At 49.7% G+C, this 14,814-nt stretch overlaps 1 protein-coding gene across 2 annotated transcripts in view; it reads right to left on the bottom strand.

Moving 5' to 3' along the window:
• IRAK2 (interleukin 1 receptor associated kinase 2) overlaps positions 1 to 14,814 on the bottom strand; it is a 56,479-nt gene that overhangs the window by 28,959 nt on the left and 12,706 nt on the right. The gene's annotated exons all lie outside the window — the stretch shown is intronic.

The following is a 14,814-nucleotide window of genomic DNA, read 5'->3' on the forward strand; positions in this document are numbered from 1 at the left end:
TCATTCCAAGGGCCTGTTTCCTCACCTATAAAAGGAAAATCATGTTAATATCTGCTTGCCTATCTCATAGGCTATTGGGAGGGAAATATGAGAACACAGGCATGAAAGGGCTCTATAGCGCAGCTGGTGTGGCTCAGTGGTTGAACATTAGCCTATGAACCATGAGGTAACGGTTCAATTCCCGGTCAAGGCACATGCCCAGGTTTCGGGCTCCATCCCCAGTAGGGGGCATGTAGGAGGCAGCTGATCAATGATTCTCTCTCATCATTGATGTTTCTCTCTCTCCCTTCCTCTCTCTGAAATCAATAAAAACATATTTGAAAGAAAAATGAAAGGGCTCTATAAATTATGCATTTCCCTGAACACATGGGGTAAAGCTATCCATCCTGCTAAGTCCCTAGGTGAGCCCCTGAATATAAAAGTTCTGGCTAGTTAGTCCCACAGCTTCCCCTTCCACAAACAGTGGAAACATATGCATCCTTCCCTGTTTTATAGACGGGGACTCTGAAAATAGCAGCTACGTCAACTGAGTACCAACACTGCGACACCCAGGCCCAGCTGTGCATACATCAAATCCTCACAAGGATTTTCCATTTTATCCCAGTTAGAGATGAGGAAACTGAGGCCTGGGCAGGTTAAGTGACTTCCCCAAGATCACACAGCTGGGCAGACAGGACTGGCCAAAGGAGCCCGGGTGGAGGTCACCTGCCTTCTGTAATCACTTCCCCTTTGCATCAGTTTGGGAAACCCCACGGGACTGTCAGGGTGCCTACCCTGGCTTCCACCCAGCTTCTCGGAGCCGACTCTATGTCAGGCAGCTTCCTCCATCGCTGCCCTGGTGTCATCTCTCCCAGCAGCCACCGCCTCCAGCTCGGAGGCCTTCGGATCCCTCCCAGGCTGCATCTCACTAACATACAGATCTGGCCTCATCACTCCTCTGCTTAAAGCCTTTACGGCCACATCATCTGGATAAAGAATATACTCTTCACCTGACTCCTGATATCTCCCCATTGCCTCCCAGATCAAATCCAAATTCTGCAGCCCTGCATGCATGGCCCCTCACTCTCTGGTGGTTTGCAGTACACCCCTATTTGAGAACCACAAAAATGGGGGCACCCAAGTCCCAGGGAAGGCTTCTGCCTTGTTAACTCTCACACCTGCATCATCAGGTGGAGCTGAGACAATCCCCCTCCAGCCTTTGAGTCCCCAGTAGCATTCATTCCAACAGGTAAACTGTCTCTCTCTAAACAAAACTGATTGTTACCATGGAGCCAAAGCACTTCAAACACAAGCTTTGGGACTAGAACAATATTAATGATGCCTAAATGCATGGCACTACACTTGTATGGCACCAAGCAGATTTATTTGACTTTCATGACAATCTAGGCTGGTTAACAATTATCTGCTTTTTTTTTTTCTTTTTTTTTTTTTTTTCTGAGCACATGGAGGCTCTCAGAGGCAAAATTATTTTTCCCTGAATCAAACAGCTGATAAGATTCAAACCTAGGACTGGTTTCACTGTTTCACATCATTTGAGTGGGTTTCAGCTCCCTTCTCATTGGTTAGGACAGAACTACTCAAATACCAAGGTCATTACCATCACCTGCAGATGGCACTGCCCTGGACCCCCACCTGCTCAAAAAAGCAGGAAAACTGGGCGGGAGCTGAAGAAGGGCTCGAGGGGATGCACAGAAGTAACAAGAAGGCTGAATGGGGGAGAAAAAGTGACTTTTTCTTTGACTGTCACTGATAAAGTATTCTTTTAAATAAACTATCTTATAAAAGAAGTAGCAGAGCTTAGCTGTTTATAGAGTTCAGGCCCTGGAATGGAAACCAACCAGTTTCATCCATTCCCAGTTACGACTTTCACCAGAACTAAGAGAACACACTGTGTCAATGGCTTAGCTCAAAACACAGGAACTTCATTAACACATTGGTTAGCTCTTCTACAGCCCACATGGTGAGCATAAAGAGTAGGGTGGGAGTCTTCATTTTCATCTAAATTGTTCACACTTTTTTTTTAGTTTTAGTATACTTATTTTTAAATTATGATAAAATACACATAACATAAATTTACCATCATAACCATTTTTAAGTGTTCAGTTCAGTGGCATTAAGTACATTCACGTTGTTGTGTAACTACTACCATTATCCATCTCCAGAAATTCTGTCCCCATCAAACACTAACTTCCCAGTCCCCCTCCCGTAGCCCCTGGCAACCAACATCCTACTTTCTGTCTCTATGTATTTTACTACTCATTAAAAAAATTTTTTTTTAGTAAAAGAGCTTCTATTTTATTTTATTCACCACATAACACTTGCACCTCTTCCTCCATGAGGGGTTCTATAGTTTCTTAAGTAAAACAGTTTATTAACTCAGTTACCAATAAGCCATCGAGGGCAAAAGAAACTACATCCTTCGAGGCTGACTCATAAACCAAGTCTGGGAGGCATTACGGAGAACTCCATCCAGCTTGAACAACCAGTCTGTCTGCTGGTTACTGACAACTCCTGAGTATCTTCTTTTTTTTGTTTAATCCTCGCCTGAGGATATATTTTTATTGATTTTATTTTTTACTATATTCTATTGATTTTTTACAGAGAGGAAGGGAGAGGGATAGAGAGTTAGAAACATCGACCAGCTGCCTCCTGCACACCTCCTACTGGGGATGTGCCCGCAACCAAGGTACATGCCCTCGACCGGAATCAAACCTGGGACCTTTCTGTCTGCAGGCCGACGCTCTATTCACTGAGCCAAACCGGTTAGGGCTATTTTTATTGATTTTAGAGAGGAAAGCAGAGGGAGGGAGAGAGAGAAACATCGATGTGAGACAGAAACATTGGTTGCCTCCAGCACGAGCCCCAACTGGGGATCAAACGTGAAACCCGGGTATGTGCCTTGACTGGGGATCGAACCCGAGACCTTTCAGTAAATGGGACAACACTCCAACCAACTGAGCCACACCTGCCAGGGCTCTGAGTATCTTCTTTTAAGTGAATATTAATGGTTTTGTTTTCATCTGCATACCTGGTTATTTCATGAGCAAAGACATCGATGGGTCTGACAAGGACAAACGCATGAACTTTTTTCCTAGTGCCTATTCTAGTAACATAATGCTTCCTACCGTTCTTCCGCCACATCATTTGAGTGGGTTTCAGCTCCCACATTCAGTTACAAGCTGCTTGAGGGATAGCACTGTGCCTTTTATCTCTTTTGAATCCACCCACCCCAATGTCCAGAATGACGCCCAGCACAGAGCAGGTGCTCAAGAAATGGTGGTGATGGTCTTTGTTGGGAGTCAGAGAGTGGCCGAATCTCCTTAGGTGGCTCCCTCTTCCGTCACCACCAGCGTGCCGGACCCGCGTGGAGTCCGGGAGGCAGAGCCTTAGGACCTGACCCCTCCTGTCCTTCTCCGGAGCAGTTTCCTCACCGCTCGGGAGCAGCAGCCCAGCCGCTGCCGCTGCCACAACGGCCAGCCGGTGTGCGTGGCAGCCGGGCGCCCTCACTGAATGTCTTAACTTGTGTGTTTTTCACACTTTAATAGTAAATAGAAAGATGTTATGTGTATATCCATTGACGTGGAAAGGTGTTAATACATTGAGTGAACAAAAAAGGACACATGTGTTACCAGTGTTTTGGTAAAATATGTGTAAAAATAGAGAAGACATCTCTATATGGAGAGAAAAAGAGCCTAAGAACACACACAAAATGTTAACAGTGATTATTTCTAGGTGGTGTAATTATCAATAAATTTATACTCTGGTTTGGGGAGGTTTTTGTTTTTCAGTTTATTCACATTATAGGATTTTTCAACAGTGATCATGGATTTGTTGCATAGAAAAGTATGTTTCTTTTAAAAAAAATCGTTTTATTGATTTCAGAGAGGGAGGGAGAGAGAGATAGAAACATCAATGATGAGAGAAATCATCGATTGGCCACCTCCTGCACGTACCCCACTGGGGATCGGGCCTGCAAACCCAGGCATGTGCCCTGACTGGGAATCAAACCATGACCTCCGGTTCACAGGTCAACGCTCAACCACTGAGCCACACTGGCCAGGCAAAACGTATGTTTCTTAAGAAACAAAATCAATAAGCAAGCTAACTAAATTAATGACTGGAAATGAGTCTTCTGAACTAGAGTTACCAAAAACCGTGTGCCCTGGAAAACCCATCGGGCCCAGATTAGTAAGCAGGCGGTCACTAAATTCAGATCCAACTCACTTGTGGTATTTGCTACCAAGTGTCTAACGTGCACTGATATTTAGCGAGGAAGGAAACGGGGACTCGGGGTGGTGAGGAGCCCCGCCGGAGGGAGAAAAGTAAAACAAAGGGGCACTGAGGCAGGAAGGGGGATCCCCTCCCAGAAGGAATGTGAAGAGGCAGGGCTGGGGTCCCTGGAGAACACACGCTTCACGTCTCCCCACCTGGGGTCCTCAGGCATCTCAGGAGGGTGGCCATGGACCACACCACCCTCTCTCCAACTCCCATCAGGTGGAGGCCCCTCTGGCCGAAACTGGGAGCCCAGAAGCTGGTTACTCACCAACGGCAGCCCTGCAGGCAGGACCCCTGGAGCCCCCGGGCTGTGTCTTAGGTAACACGGCCGCCTCCCACAGGCAGGGGAGAGCACCGTCCCTGTACAAAATGCAACAGTGAACCACCACCGCGGTGAACGCCGATTCTTGCGTTGACGGACCCGGGGGGTGTACAGATATGGATACTGTGCCCCGGCCAGGAAGGGGCCACCCCATGCCACTTGGTGTCCTTGTGTCTTTATCTTCCCTGACAATCCCCCCGGTTTAGGAGATGGCCTCTTTCCCGGCACCCTTCCCCACAGACTGCCTAGGGCAGGATCCTGTGTTCCTCAAAGGGCCACGTTCGTGGCGTCCTCATACATCTGTGTACGAGGCAAAAAGGCGGAGGTGGCCCCAGCTCCTCTCGTGACCCCAGGCTGCCGTTCCCTGCAAGAGCCAGGCCACAAGAATAGGAGCTGCTCCCCACTGCTACGGCTTCCTGCAGGTCCCACCTGCACCCCGAACTGCCTGTGGCCCCAGAAGAAGCACTGTCCCCCTGTCAGAGGCCCGGCTGGGTCTGTCTCCACATCCGTCAAACGGGGGGAAGGGTGACCACCTGGCCCGACCTGAGCTCAGGGCCTTTTCCTGTTGACTCTGTTCCCCTTTCTGCACCGGTCTTTTTGTCTCGGCCAAGACACATTTGGCAGAACCGCCCGTTTATGGCTGCCCTCTATGGCCTCCACCCACGGGGAATGTAAAAGGCGTTGCTGTGTTTCCATTCTAAGGAGAGTCCGGTTTCTCTCTTGTTTATCTTCTTTTTTTAAAAAAAATACATTTTATTGATTTTTTACAGAGAGGAAGGGAGAGGGATAGAAAGCTAGAAACATCGATGAGAGAGAAACATCGATCAGCCGCCCCCTGCACACCCCCCACTGGGGATGTGCCCGCAACCAAGACCGGAATCGAACCCAGGACCTTTCAGTCCACAGGCCGACGCTCTATCCACTGAGCCAAACCGGTTTTGGCTCTCTTGTTTATCTTGTTCTTTCTCAGTGACTTGCAGCGGCACAGCGGGGAGCGGGGGGACTCACGCGGGAGAGAATGCCCTGTGGCTGGGCCTGTCAGCACCTTTCAGGCTGGCTTGTCACACTCGGAAGGCCACGTCACACGCACACCCGGAGAGCTCAGCTGACAGGAGCCCCACGCCAGTCCCGTCGGTCCCAAGGAGACAATCTGATGAGAGGTCCTGGTTTCCTGTGAAAGCCCCGTCTCAGCATGCTATGGGTTTTCAGGTGTCCTTCAGATGCCGACAGTAAACAAGACGTTTAAACACCTTCACTTCTACTCTGGAGTTGCTGCCACCTGGTCTGAGTGGGAAGGTACAGAGCAGGCCCTTTCCTGCCTCCTTTCCCCCCATGAAAAGCACAAGAGGGAGAAGGTGTGGCTCTCTGCCCTTCACGCCTGGAAACCCGGTCTCTGATAGCTGATCCGATACAACACCCACTCCACCAGGCGGGTACACCAGAGTGTCACGGAAATAAAAATAGAACCTCGAGGGCACGACAGGGTAAAGGAGGCCAACGTGTTCCTGAGAAGGGGTGGTGATGAGCTTCCGATCTCACTGTGGGTTTCCTGTCTGCGAAGGCCAAGCTGGTTGTATCATTCCTATGACAGATGCGGAGGCGCAACCCCAGGCTTCCAGGACAACATTTCCCCCCTGGATTACAATCTCAAAAAGATTCCACACAAACTTGACTGCAGTATCAACCCAAAAATATAAATTGTGATAAAACACACACACACACACACACACACACACACACACACACAGAACCAAGGTGCCCTGGCCAGTGTGGCTCAGCTGGTTGGGGCATTGTCCCGTATACCAAAAGGTTGAGGGTTCAATTCCCAGTCAGTGCACATACTTGGATGGCAGGTTCAACTGCCCCTCCCCCCAGATCAGAGTATGTATGGGAGGCAACCAATCGATGTTTCTCTCTCTACCTCCCTCTCTCTTCCTCTCTGTCTGAAATCAATGAGAGCATGTCCTTGGATGAGGATTAAAAAAAAAATAGCCCTAGCCAGTTTGGCTCAGTAGATAGAGCATCGGCCTGCCAACCGAAGGGTCCTGGGTTCGATTCCGGACAAGGGCACGTACCTCGGTTGCAGGCTCCTCCCTGGCCTGGGCCCTGGTCAGGGCTCGTGCAGAAGGCAACCAATCGCTGTGTTTCTCTCACATCAATATTTCTATCTTTTCCTCTCTCTTCCACTCTCTATAAAAATTAATGGAAAAATATCCTCGGGTGAGGATTAAAAAAAAACAAACAGAACCAAGGCCCTGCCCGGATAGCTCAGTTGGTTAGAGTGTTGCCCCAATACTCCAAGCTTGTGGGTTCAATCCCCAGTCAGGGTACAGAAGCAAGCAACGAGTGCATAAATAAGTGAAACAACAAACTGTGTGTGTGTTTTTTTCTCTCTCTCTCAAATCAATCAATCAATCAATACTTTTTAAAAGAACTGAACCGAGAGTAAATGTGGGGAAGCTCCCATTTCCAGACCCAGCCTCTGAAATTCCTAGCTGTGTCCAAGAGCAAATTTCTTAATCCTCTGAGCATCATTTGTATTTTCTGTGGAGCCAGAATAAATAATATACGACTATCCCAGGACTTAGTGGGACAAGATATGTAAAGTAGTTGGTCCAAGGCCAGGGACAAACTATATACCAATGGTCATCCTCTGAACTCTGTCCTCTCTCCCTGCCTGAATAAAAAAAAAAAAAAAAAAAAAAAAAAACTCTGATCTCCAAGTTAAGGTCTCAGAAGGGAGCATTTGGGGTGAATGACCATTTTCAACATTTCCAACATTTTAAACCCTCTAATAAAAACGGCGACTCAGTGAGCCGTGGCCTGGCCTCGAACGGCTCAGTGGTGTGGGGCAGCATAATACAGGCGCCAGCCAGAGGAGAGATGGGACCTGCTTGTGCCTGCCTACACCACTGGTGGCCAGCCTTGTCACACACAGGAGGACAGGCAGCCAGGGTCCTTCTCCCTGCTGGACCCTCAGGGACAGGGAGGGAATGCCAGTGATGGAAGCAACAGCTTTGGTGGCTGCGTGCTGAGGGGCTGACTGTCGGTTCTCAGACCGAGTACATCAGAGTCCGGATATTTGTGGAAGTTCCCTAGGTAATGAAGGTTGAGTTTCAGGTACCAGGGGGACAGAGCTGGGGGAGCAGAAGCGTCTTTCTCTGTCCGCTTCGAGGTCCACAGGAGGTGATGGGCCTGCCTTCTTTCCCACCTGCTTTGTGTTTTCAGGGTATCCCACACTCTAAGGCACACGCATCCCTTAGGCATCCCTTACGCAGCGCAGCCGGATGAACTCTCGGCACTCCAGCATGCTTCCAACCAGCTGTGCCAGCCACGGTCAGGCTCGCTGGCAAGGGGAGCTTTCTAAGTCTCGTCTGGCAAATGAGAGGAGGAGCTGTCCCCACACCCGAGAGTTGCCATGAGCAGGAGGTAAGGCAGTGCTCCACCGTTATACGCTATTAGTGTTACTGCTGTTACCATCGTCCCTACGTCTAGATCAGGCTTTGTCCCAGGTGCTCTCCTGCATGCCTGGCCTATTTACTTGCGATAACAGCTCTGGGGAAAAAGGTCCGATTGCTCTCTCTGCTTTATACCTCAGTGAAGTGAAACCTAGGACAGTCGTTTTGTTTATTTGTGCCCCGTTTCCCTCCGTTGAAAGGCTTATGCATGGCAGGCCCTTGGCAGAGGGGCCTGGGGTCTCCTCCCCGGCTGCCCAGGAACGCTTAACACAACGGCAAACCCAGGCACCACGCACGTGAGCAGAAGGGCCTCTAGCTGCTGACCAGGTCTTTCCTCTGTGGGCACACTCTGGAAAGCCCCCCGTCCTTCACAGCCCCCAAGTTAAACAGTGAAGTAATATTTATACACTTGTTTTTATTCTTCAGCTGACTCAGATGGTTGAAATAAACAAATGAAAGTGATTCAGCCATAACTAAAGAACCCTGATACATAGCTTTCTAGGCCTTTTCTGTCCCTTTCCTAATCCTCTGGGCTCACTCAACCCTCCTGGGTATCCAAAGTTCTGTCCCCACTACACACACCCCACTCAAAATTACCAATTCAAACTAGAGACAAAATTAGGCAAATCTGAGCGCATGATCTGTTTTCCTTCTCCCCCTTCCCCTCTCCCCTCCCCGCCCATGGACCTGTACTGCAACAGCTGCTAAAATGACTCATCCTTCCCCATTCATTCATGTGTTGTGTTAGGGACTAGGGATTTCTTTCGTTATAAAACTGACATGACCCTGACATTAAGCTAGCTAAACAAGAGATATCTAATTATAAACTGGGATGAGTTCATATTTTTCAGAGAGGGGGGGGGGTCAGACTTGATGCCATCTAGTGACCTACCCCAGGAAGGGTTAAGGTCACGTGGGCCTGAGTTCCCATCCCGGGCACGTTACTCAATCTCTGAGCCTCAGTTGCCTCATTATAACCCGGGGATAACAAGATGTGTGCGGTAAGATGCTTGCCGGGTATATATTAGGTGCTAAATCCAAGTTATATGACCAGAACCCAGACATACTGACGCCTAACCTGGGAGGTCTTGGCTCAATGCTACCAGCTCCACTGGCAAGCCCCTCGTGGCCGCAGGGTCTGACTCCTCACGTCTGGTTCTTTTTAATCCTCACCTGAGGGTATGTCTGCATCGCTTTTAGAGAGTGTGGAAGGGAGGGGGAGACAAAACATCATCGTGAGAAAATCCATCGGCTGCCTCCCGCATACTCCCGCTCCTGTCCTGACCAGGGCTGGGGGTCAGGGCTGGGGACCGAGCCTGCAACTGAGGTACTCACTCTTGACCAGAATTTGACCTGGGACCCTTCAGTTTGCAGGCCGACACGTCATCCACTGCGCCGAACCGGCCAGGGCCCTATTCACGTTTCATTGTTCCCTGGTAGTTGGAAAGGGGCGAATGTTGGGAAAGCTTCCAAGAGAGCAAACACGAGCCCTGTCTGACCTTGCAACACCTCAGCCTCTTCGGGATAAAAAGGGCTCATTCTCTTGTGTCACTTTAGGCAGCAGCCAAAAATTCCCCACTCAATGAGAGCTCAGCTCCAGGAAGGAAATGGCTTTGAATGAGATGCCAAACCTAAAGTTAGAAGCTGTCAAGGTTGCACAACCAAGGAGAGACTACACAAAAATCGAGAACTTAAGACTCCCAGGAGTTTGGCGGCAGCAGATGAGAAGCTACACCTTGGTCGCCTCCCAAATCCTTTCAGGTTCCAGAAGCTCCTTGCTCTCCTACTCAGCTGATACCTGGAACCACCCAGGCCCCCATTCCACACAGTGGCCAGAACAGTGGGATACTCCCCAGGGACAAGCCCTCCAAAATCTTCCCTGGGATCCAGGTGAAAGCAGACGGCCACAGCTGTGAAACTCTGGGTGGCCTGACCCTGCCCTCTCCAGTCTCGGCCCACTCCTCTCCCATTGTCCTCTAGCTAAGGGAGGCGCCAGGGCCATCTTTTGGGTCCTCAAACATGGCTCCTTCCTACCACCAGGCCTTTGCAGGTGCTGTCCCCTTTGCCCAGAAATGCCTGTGTGGTCTCTCACTTCGGCTGGCCCACTCATCCTTTGAATGGAGACTTCAGTTTCACTTCCTCGGGGAAGCCTCCCGGATGAGATCAAATCTTCCCCTCTTCCCCTCTCCTATCTATCTGCCTACCCTACCTACACTTCTCCTTTGAGCCCTCACACTCTGGTTGGTTACGCGTCTCCGTGTCATCATCCGCACTGGACTGCAAGCTCCTTGAGGTCTAGGACCTTGTCTGCAATTTCACTGCTGTGTCCCCTGTGCCTAGCACAGAGCAGGCACCTGATAAAGATTTCTTTAGTTCATCACTGAGTCTCTTGCCCAGCTCTGTGTATCTAACTCCCTGTGGGGAGGAACGAGGGAGAGTGTCAACTCACAGGTGGGGCACACCTGGTTTCTAGCCTCCAACCTCAGAGCTAGAGCCATCTGATCCCAACCATCAACAGGCTCAGCTCCTGGGCCTGCCCGCTTTTGGTAGCATTTCACTGGCTCCAGAGCTCAGCAGTGACGGCAGGCAAACCGTCTTTAGCTGGAAGCCACAGCTCTGACACTCTGGCCTCTCCTCTCATCCCTGCTCCTAAGCCTCCCAGATGATGACACACAGCTTCTGATGCCTGGCTCACAGGCCCCTCCTAAGCCTGGCAGTCAGGAAAAGTCCCTCTTAGGGTTAGGACTCTTCACTTCCCACTTCAGGTGAGGCCACAGAGAATAATGAACAGGAGAGCCTCCCCCCAGCCCCCACCCCACCCCAATGCCTACCCCTTCCTCAGCCCTCCAGGACAAAGCCAGGAGGTAGAGAACCAGGAGTTAGAGCAGTGGTTCTTTTTGTTGTTGTTGTTAATCCTCACCCAAGGATATGTTTCCATTGATTTTTAGAAAGAGTGGAAAGGAGGAGTGAGAGACAGTGAGAAACATCAATGTGGTCAATAACACCGATTGGTTGCCTCCCGGACTCTTCAGTCCTCGGGCCAAGGCTCTATCCACTGAACCAAACCAGCCAGGGAGAGCGGTGGTTCTTCAGCCTTCATCTGCATCAGAACCGGCCCCACCCTGGAGTTTCTGAATCAGCAGATTAGGTGAGGCTCAGGAATTTGCATTCTAACAAGTTCCCAGGTGCTGATGATGACCAGAAATCTGGGGCACACATGTGAGAATCACTGGCTTCCTGAGAAGAAGGGGCTGCCAGACGGACCAAGCAAAGGACTGGCTCCCCTAGCAGAAGGGACCTTTTACAATTCCTGTCAGCCAGACTGGTCAGCTACTTTAACAAGTATTTCAGATGAGAGTTTTAATTGGCTTCCTGTTCAGAGCCCACCGCTGATAGAGACTACAAATCACCCACAGATCCTGGGCCCTGAGCTAAAAGAACTGATTAGGTCACAGGGGTCCTCAAACTTTTTAAACAGGGGGCCAGTTCACTGTCCCTCAGACCGTTGGAGGGCCGGACTATAGTTTAAAAAAAACTATGAACAAATTCCTATGTACACTGCACATATCTTATTTTGAAGTAAAAAAACAAAACGGCAAAAACACCCGCATGTGGCCCGCGAGCCGTAGTTTGAGGACGCCTGGATTAGGACTTCAGGCCTGTCTCCCTTGCATGTTTTCTGTGTGGGAAGACAGGTGTATATGGATATTTGGGTGGCCCAAAGGGGAGGATTGTAGGGAGACTGCTGTCCCTCCAATATTTATTACTTCCTCTCCTAGAGTAATAGAAGCTTTTAGTGCACATAACCTCCCAGCTGAAGATTACACATAACCTCCCAGCTGAAGATTACATTTCCCAGCCTCCCTTGCAACTAGGTGTGATCATGTGACTAGGTCCTGGCCAGTGGCTCGTGAAGGGAAGTTAGGTGTGCAGCTTCCTGGGCAGACCCGTCTTGCTGGCTGGAATGTGCTGGTGGGGACCCGGGGCAGCCATCTCAAGTATGAGTCAGCCGCCAGATGTCCAAGACGACAGAGCAATGAAAAAGCAAGAACCTGGTCCTCCGCACCATTGAGCTGCCCTATTGAGGCAGGTTAGTAAGAAGCTAGGAAGCCTTGGCCATTGTGGTTCAGTGGTTAGAGTGTCAGCCTGCACACCTAAGTGTCTCAGGTTTGATTCCCACTCAAGGGCACATGCCTGGGTTGAGGCAACCAGTCAATGTGTGTCTCTCACATCGATGTTTCTCTCTCTCTTTCTCTGTCCCTCTCTTCCACTCTGAAAAGCAATGGAAAAAATATCCTCTGGTAAGGATTAACAAAACAAAACAAAACAAAAAAAGGCTAGGGAAATTCTTTGGAAAGTGGAATTGGGAAACTGTGACAGGTAACCAAACAAACTGGCCGAGAAATTTACAGCCAGATACAAAAGGTCACCAGAGGGGAAAGCCCTCGGTGCCTAGCAACAGGTAAAACTGGTGCCGGACCTTGCCCCCAGGGTGGCCTTTCCTCCCCTGGCACATGGCTGGCCATGTGGTTTAGACCGCCTGACCCTTCATATCACTGGTCATGTGGTTTTAGACCTCCTCCCCCCCTTTTCCTCCCTAGAAATAACATCTAGGCCTCAGTTGTATTTCAGCTGCAGAAAAGAAACAAGACCAGCTGGGACAACTAATAACCCCTGCCCTGGTGTCAACCAATCAGTGGAGACCAGGACCCTGAACCGACAGACGTGGAAAAGTTGATGAATATTCTTTTGAGATCCTTTCCTAAGACCTCCCCTAAATCCCCAGGCTTTAAAACTCTCAAGACAAAGGACCCAGCGCACTAACTCCCTCCTGGGAGCAAGCCCGTGCCCTTAGCTTCCTCCTTTTCTTCCCTCACAAGCGTGCATCTCCTAAACTCTAAGGGACCCCAGGAGACTTGCAACCAGGGGAGCAATGGGTAGCGGCGGCTCATCCCGGGCCAACCCCCTGAACCTGTCCCCAAGGCCCCCTTCTCTCAGACTTTCCAGTGAGCCCACAGCAGCCTGGCCTTGGCTCACTTCTTTCCCGTGATGTTTCTAGAGAGACAGAGCAGCCCTGCCTAGTCTCCTGTTGTTTCTTCTGTCCTAGGCCCTCCTTATTTCACTGCCCCCAGCTTCAGTAAACGTACTCTCAAAATCACCTGGTGTTGCAAATCTTTCCTGCATGAAGTCAAGCACCCACACACGGGCCCTGGTCCCTTTCCTGTGACACTATCAGCCCTGGGCAGCTTGGACTGTCACAGGAGAGGAAAACCAACGGTCTTATTTTATTTAAAAGTCACTGTAGTCTGCCCTTAGAAACCGCAGTGAACCTGGAATGCTAATACAGGACACCACCCAGGAGTGGCTGCAAGAGTAAAAAGGAGCTGACACAGGCAGATTTGCTGGAGGACAGGTTGGGTAGCTGGGTAATAAGCCTGTACTAATTTATTCTAATTCTTATGACACTTAGTGTTTGACAAATTGCATGAAACAATGGTCTCAGCAATTAAGGTCAAGAAAATATCAAGGAACAGAGACCCGCATACCCAGCTCTTGGCACAATCAGGCCGGCAACCACCCACAATACATGATTTCAAAAGACTTGATGCCTGTGTGGTCCCCGACGTGTGGTTTACCACACATCACCTTTCAGTTCAGGCCCAGCCTTCAGAAGGCCTCTGTTAAATACAAGTAATAGTGCCTGGAGCCGGAGGAAGCCACTTTATATCCAGGACTTCCAGTAGGTGCGATTGCCAAACACCCGTTTTATTCAAATCTACCCAAGCCCTTTAAGTGGTAGGCAGAGGTCAGGTTCTCACCCTGCCAGAGGCTGAGCAAGGTCACTAGCAATCTTCAACAAGTGCATGCAAAATAAGGTTTAACTAATGCTACTGTTCCCGGAAAGGGGACCTGGCCCTTGATGGTAGTGTGTGGGCTCTTGACTTCGTGCAGGAAATATCTGACAACAGGAGTCCAGGTGAACTTTAGAGGACATTTGTTGAAGCTGGGGACAGTGAGACAAGAAAGGGCCTAGGACAGTGGTCGGCAAACTCATTAGTCAACAGAGCCGAATATCAACGGTACAACGATTGAAATTTCTTTTGAGAGCCAAATTTTTTAAACTTAAACCTCTTCTAACGCCACTTCTTCAAAATAGACTCACCCAGGCTGTGGTATTTTGTGGAAGAGCCACACTCAAGGGGCCAAGTTTGCCGCAGTTTGCCGACCACTGGCCTAGGATAACAGAAGGACTTGGTGGGGAAATGAGCCTGGGCTGGGCTGCTTTGGCTCACTACGAAATCAGAGAAAAGGGGGTCCTTGGGGGCAAATTCGGGGGGTTTGTCCCGGATGAACTGCCACTGCCCTTTGCTGCCCTGGTTGCCAGCCTCATGGGGTCCCTTAGAGTTTAGGAGGTGCATGCCTGAGGGGGGAAAAGGAGGGAGGCGTAGGTGTGCTCCTGGGAGGGAGAGAGGGAGAGCGTGAGCTGGGACCTTGTTTTGAGGGTTTTAAAGGCTGGTTGTTACCCAGCCGGTCGACCTATGAACCAGGAGGTCACAGTTCAATTCCCAGTCAGGGCACATGCCTGGGTTGCGGGCTCAATCCTGGGGATTGTGCAAGAGGCAGACGATCAATGATTCTCTCTCATAATTGATGTTTCTATCTCTCTCTCTTCCTCTTTGAAATCAATAAAAATATATTTAAAAAATAAAATAAAGGCTAGTTATTTAGGGGAGGATTTCAATAGAATATTCATCAACT

Source organism: Cnephaeus nilssonii (assembly GCF_951640355.1).
Source record: "Cnephaeus nilssonii genome assembly, chromosome: 17".
Lineage (NCBI taxonomy): Eukaryota > Metazoa > Chordata > Mammalia > Chiroptera > Vespertilionidae > Cnephaeus > Cnephaeus nilssonii.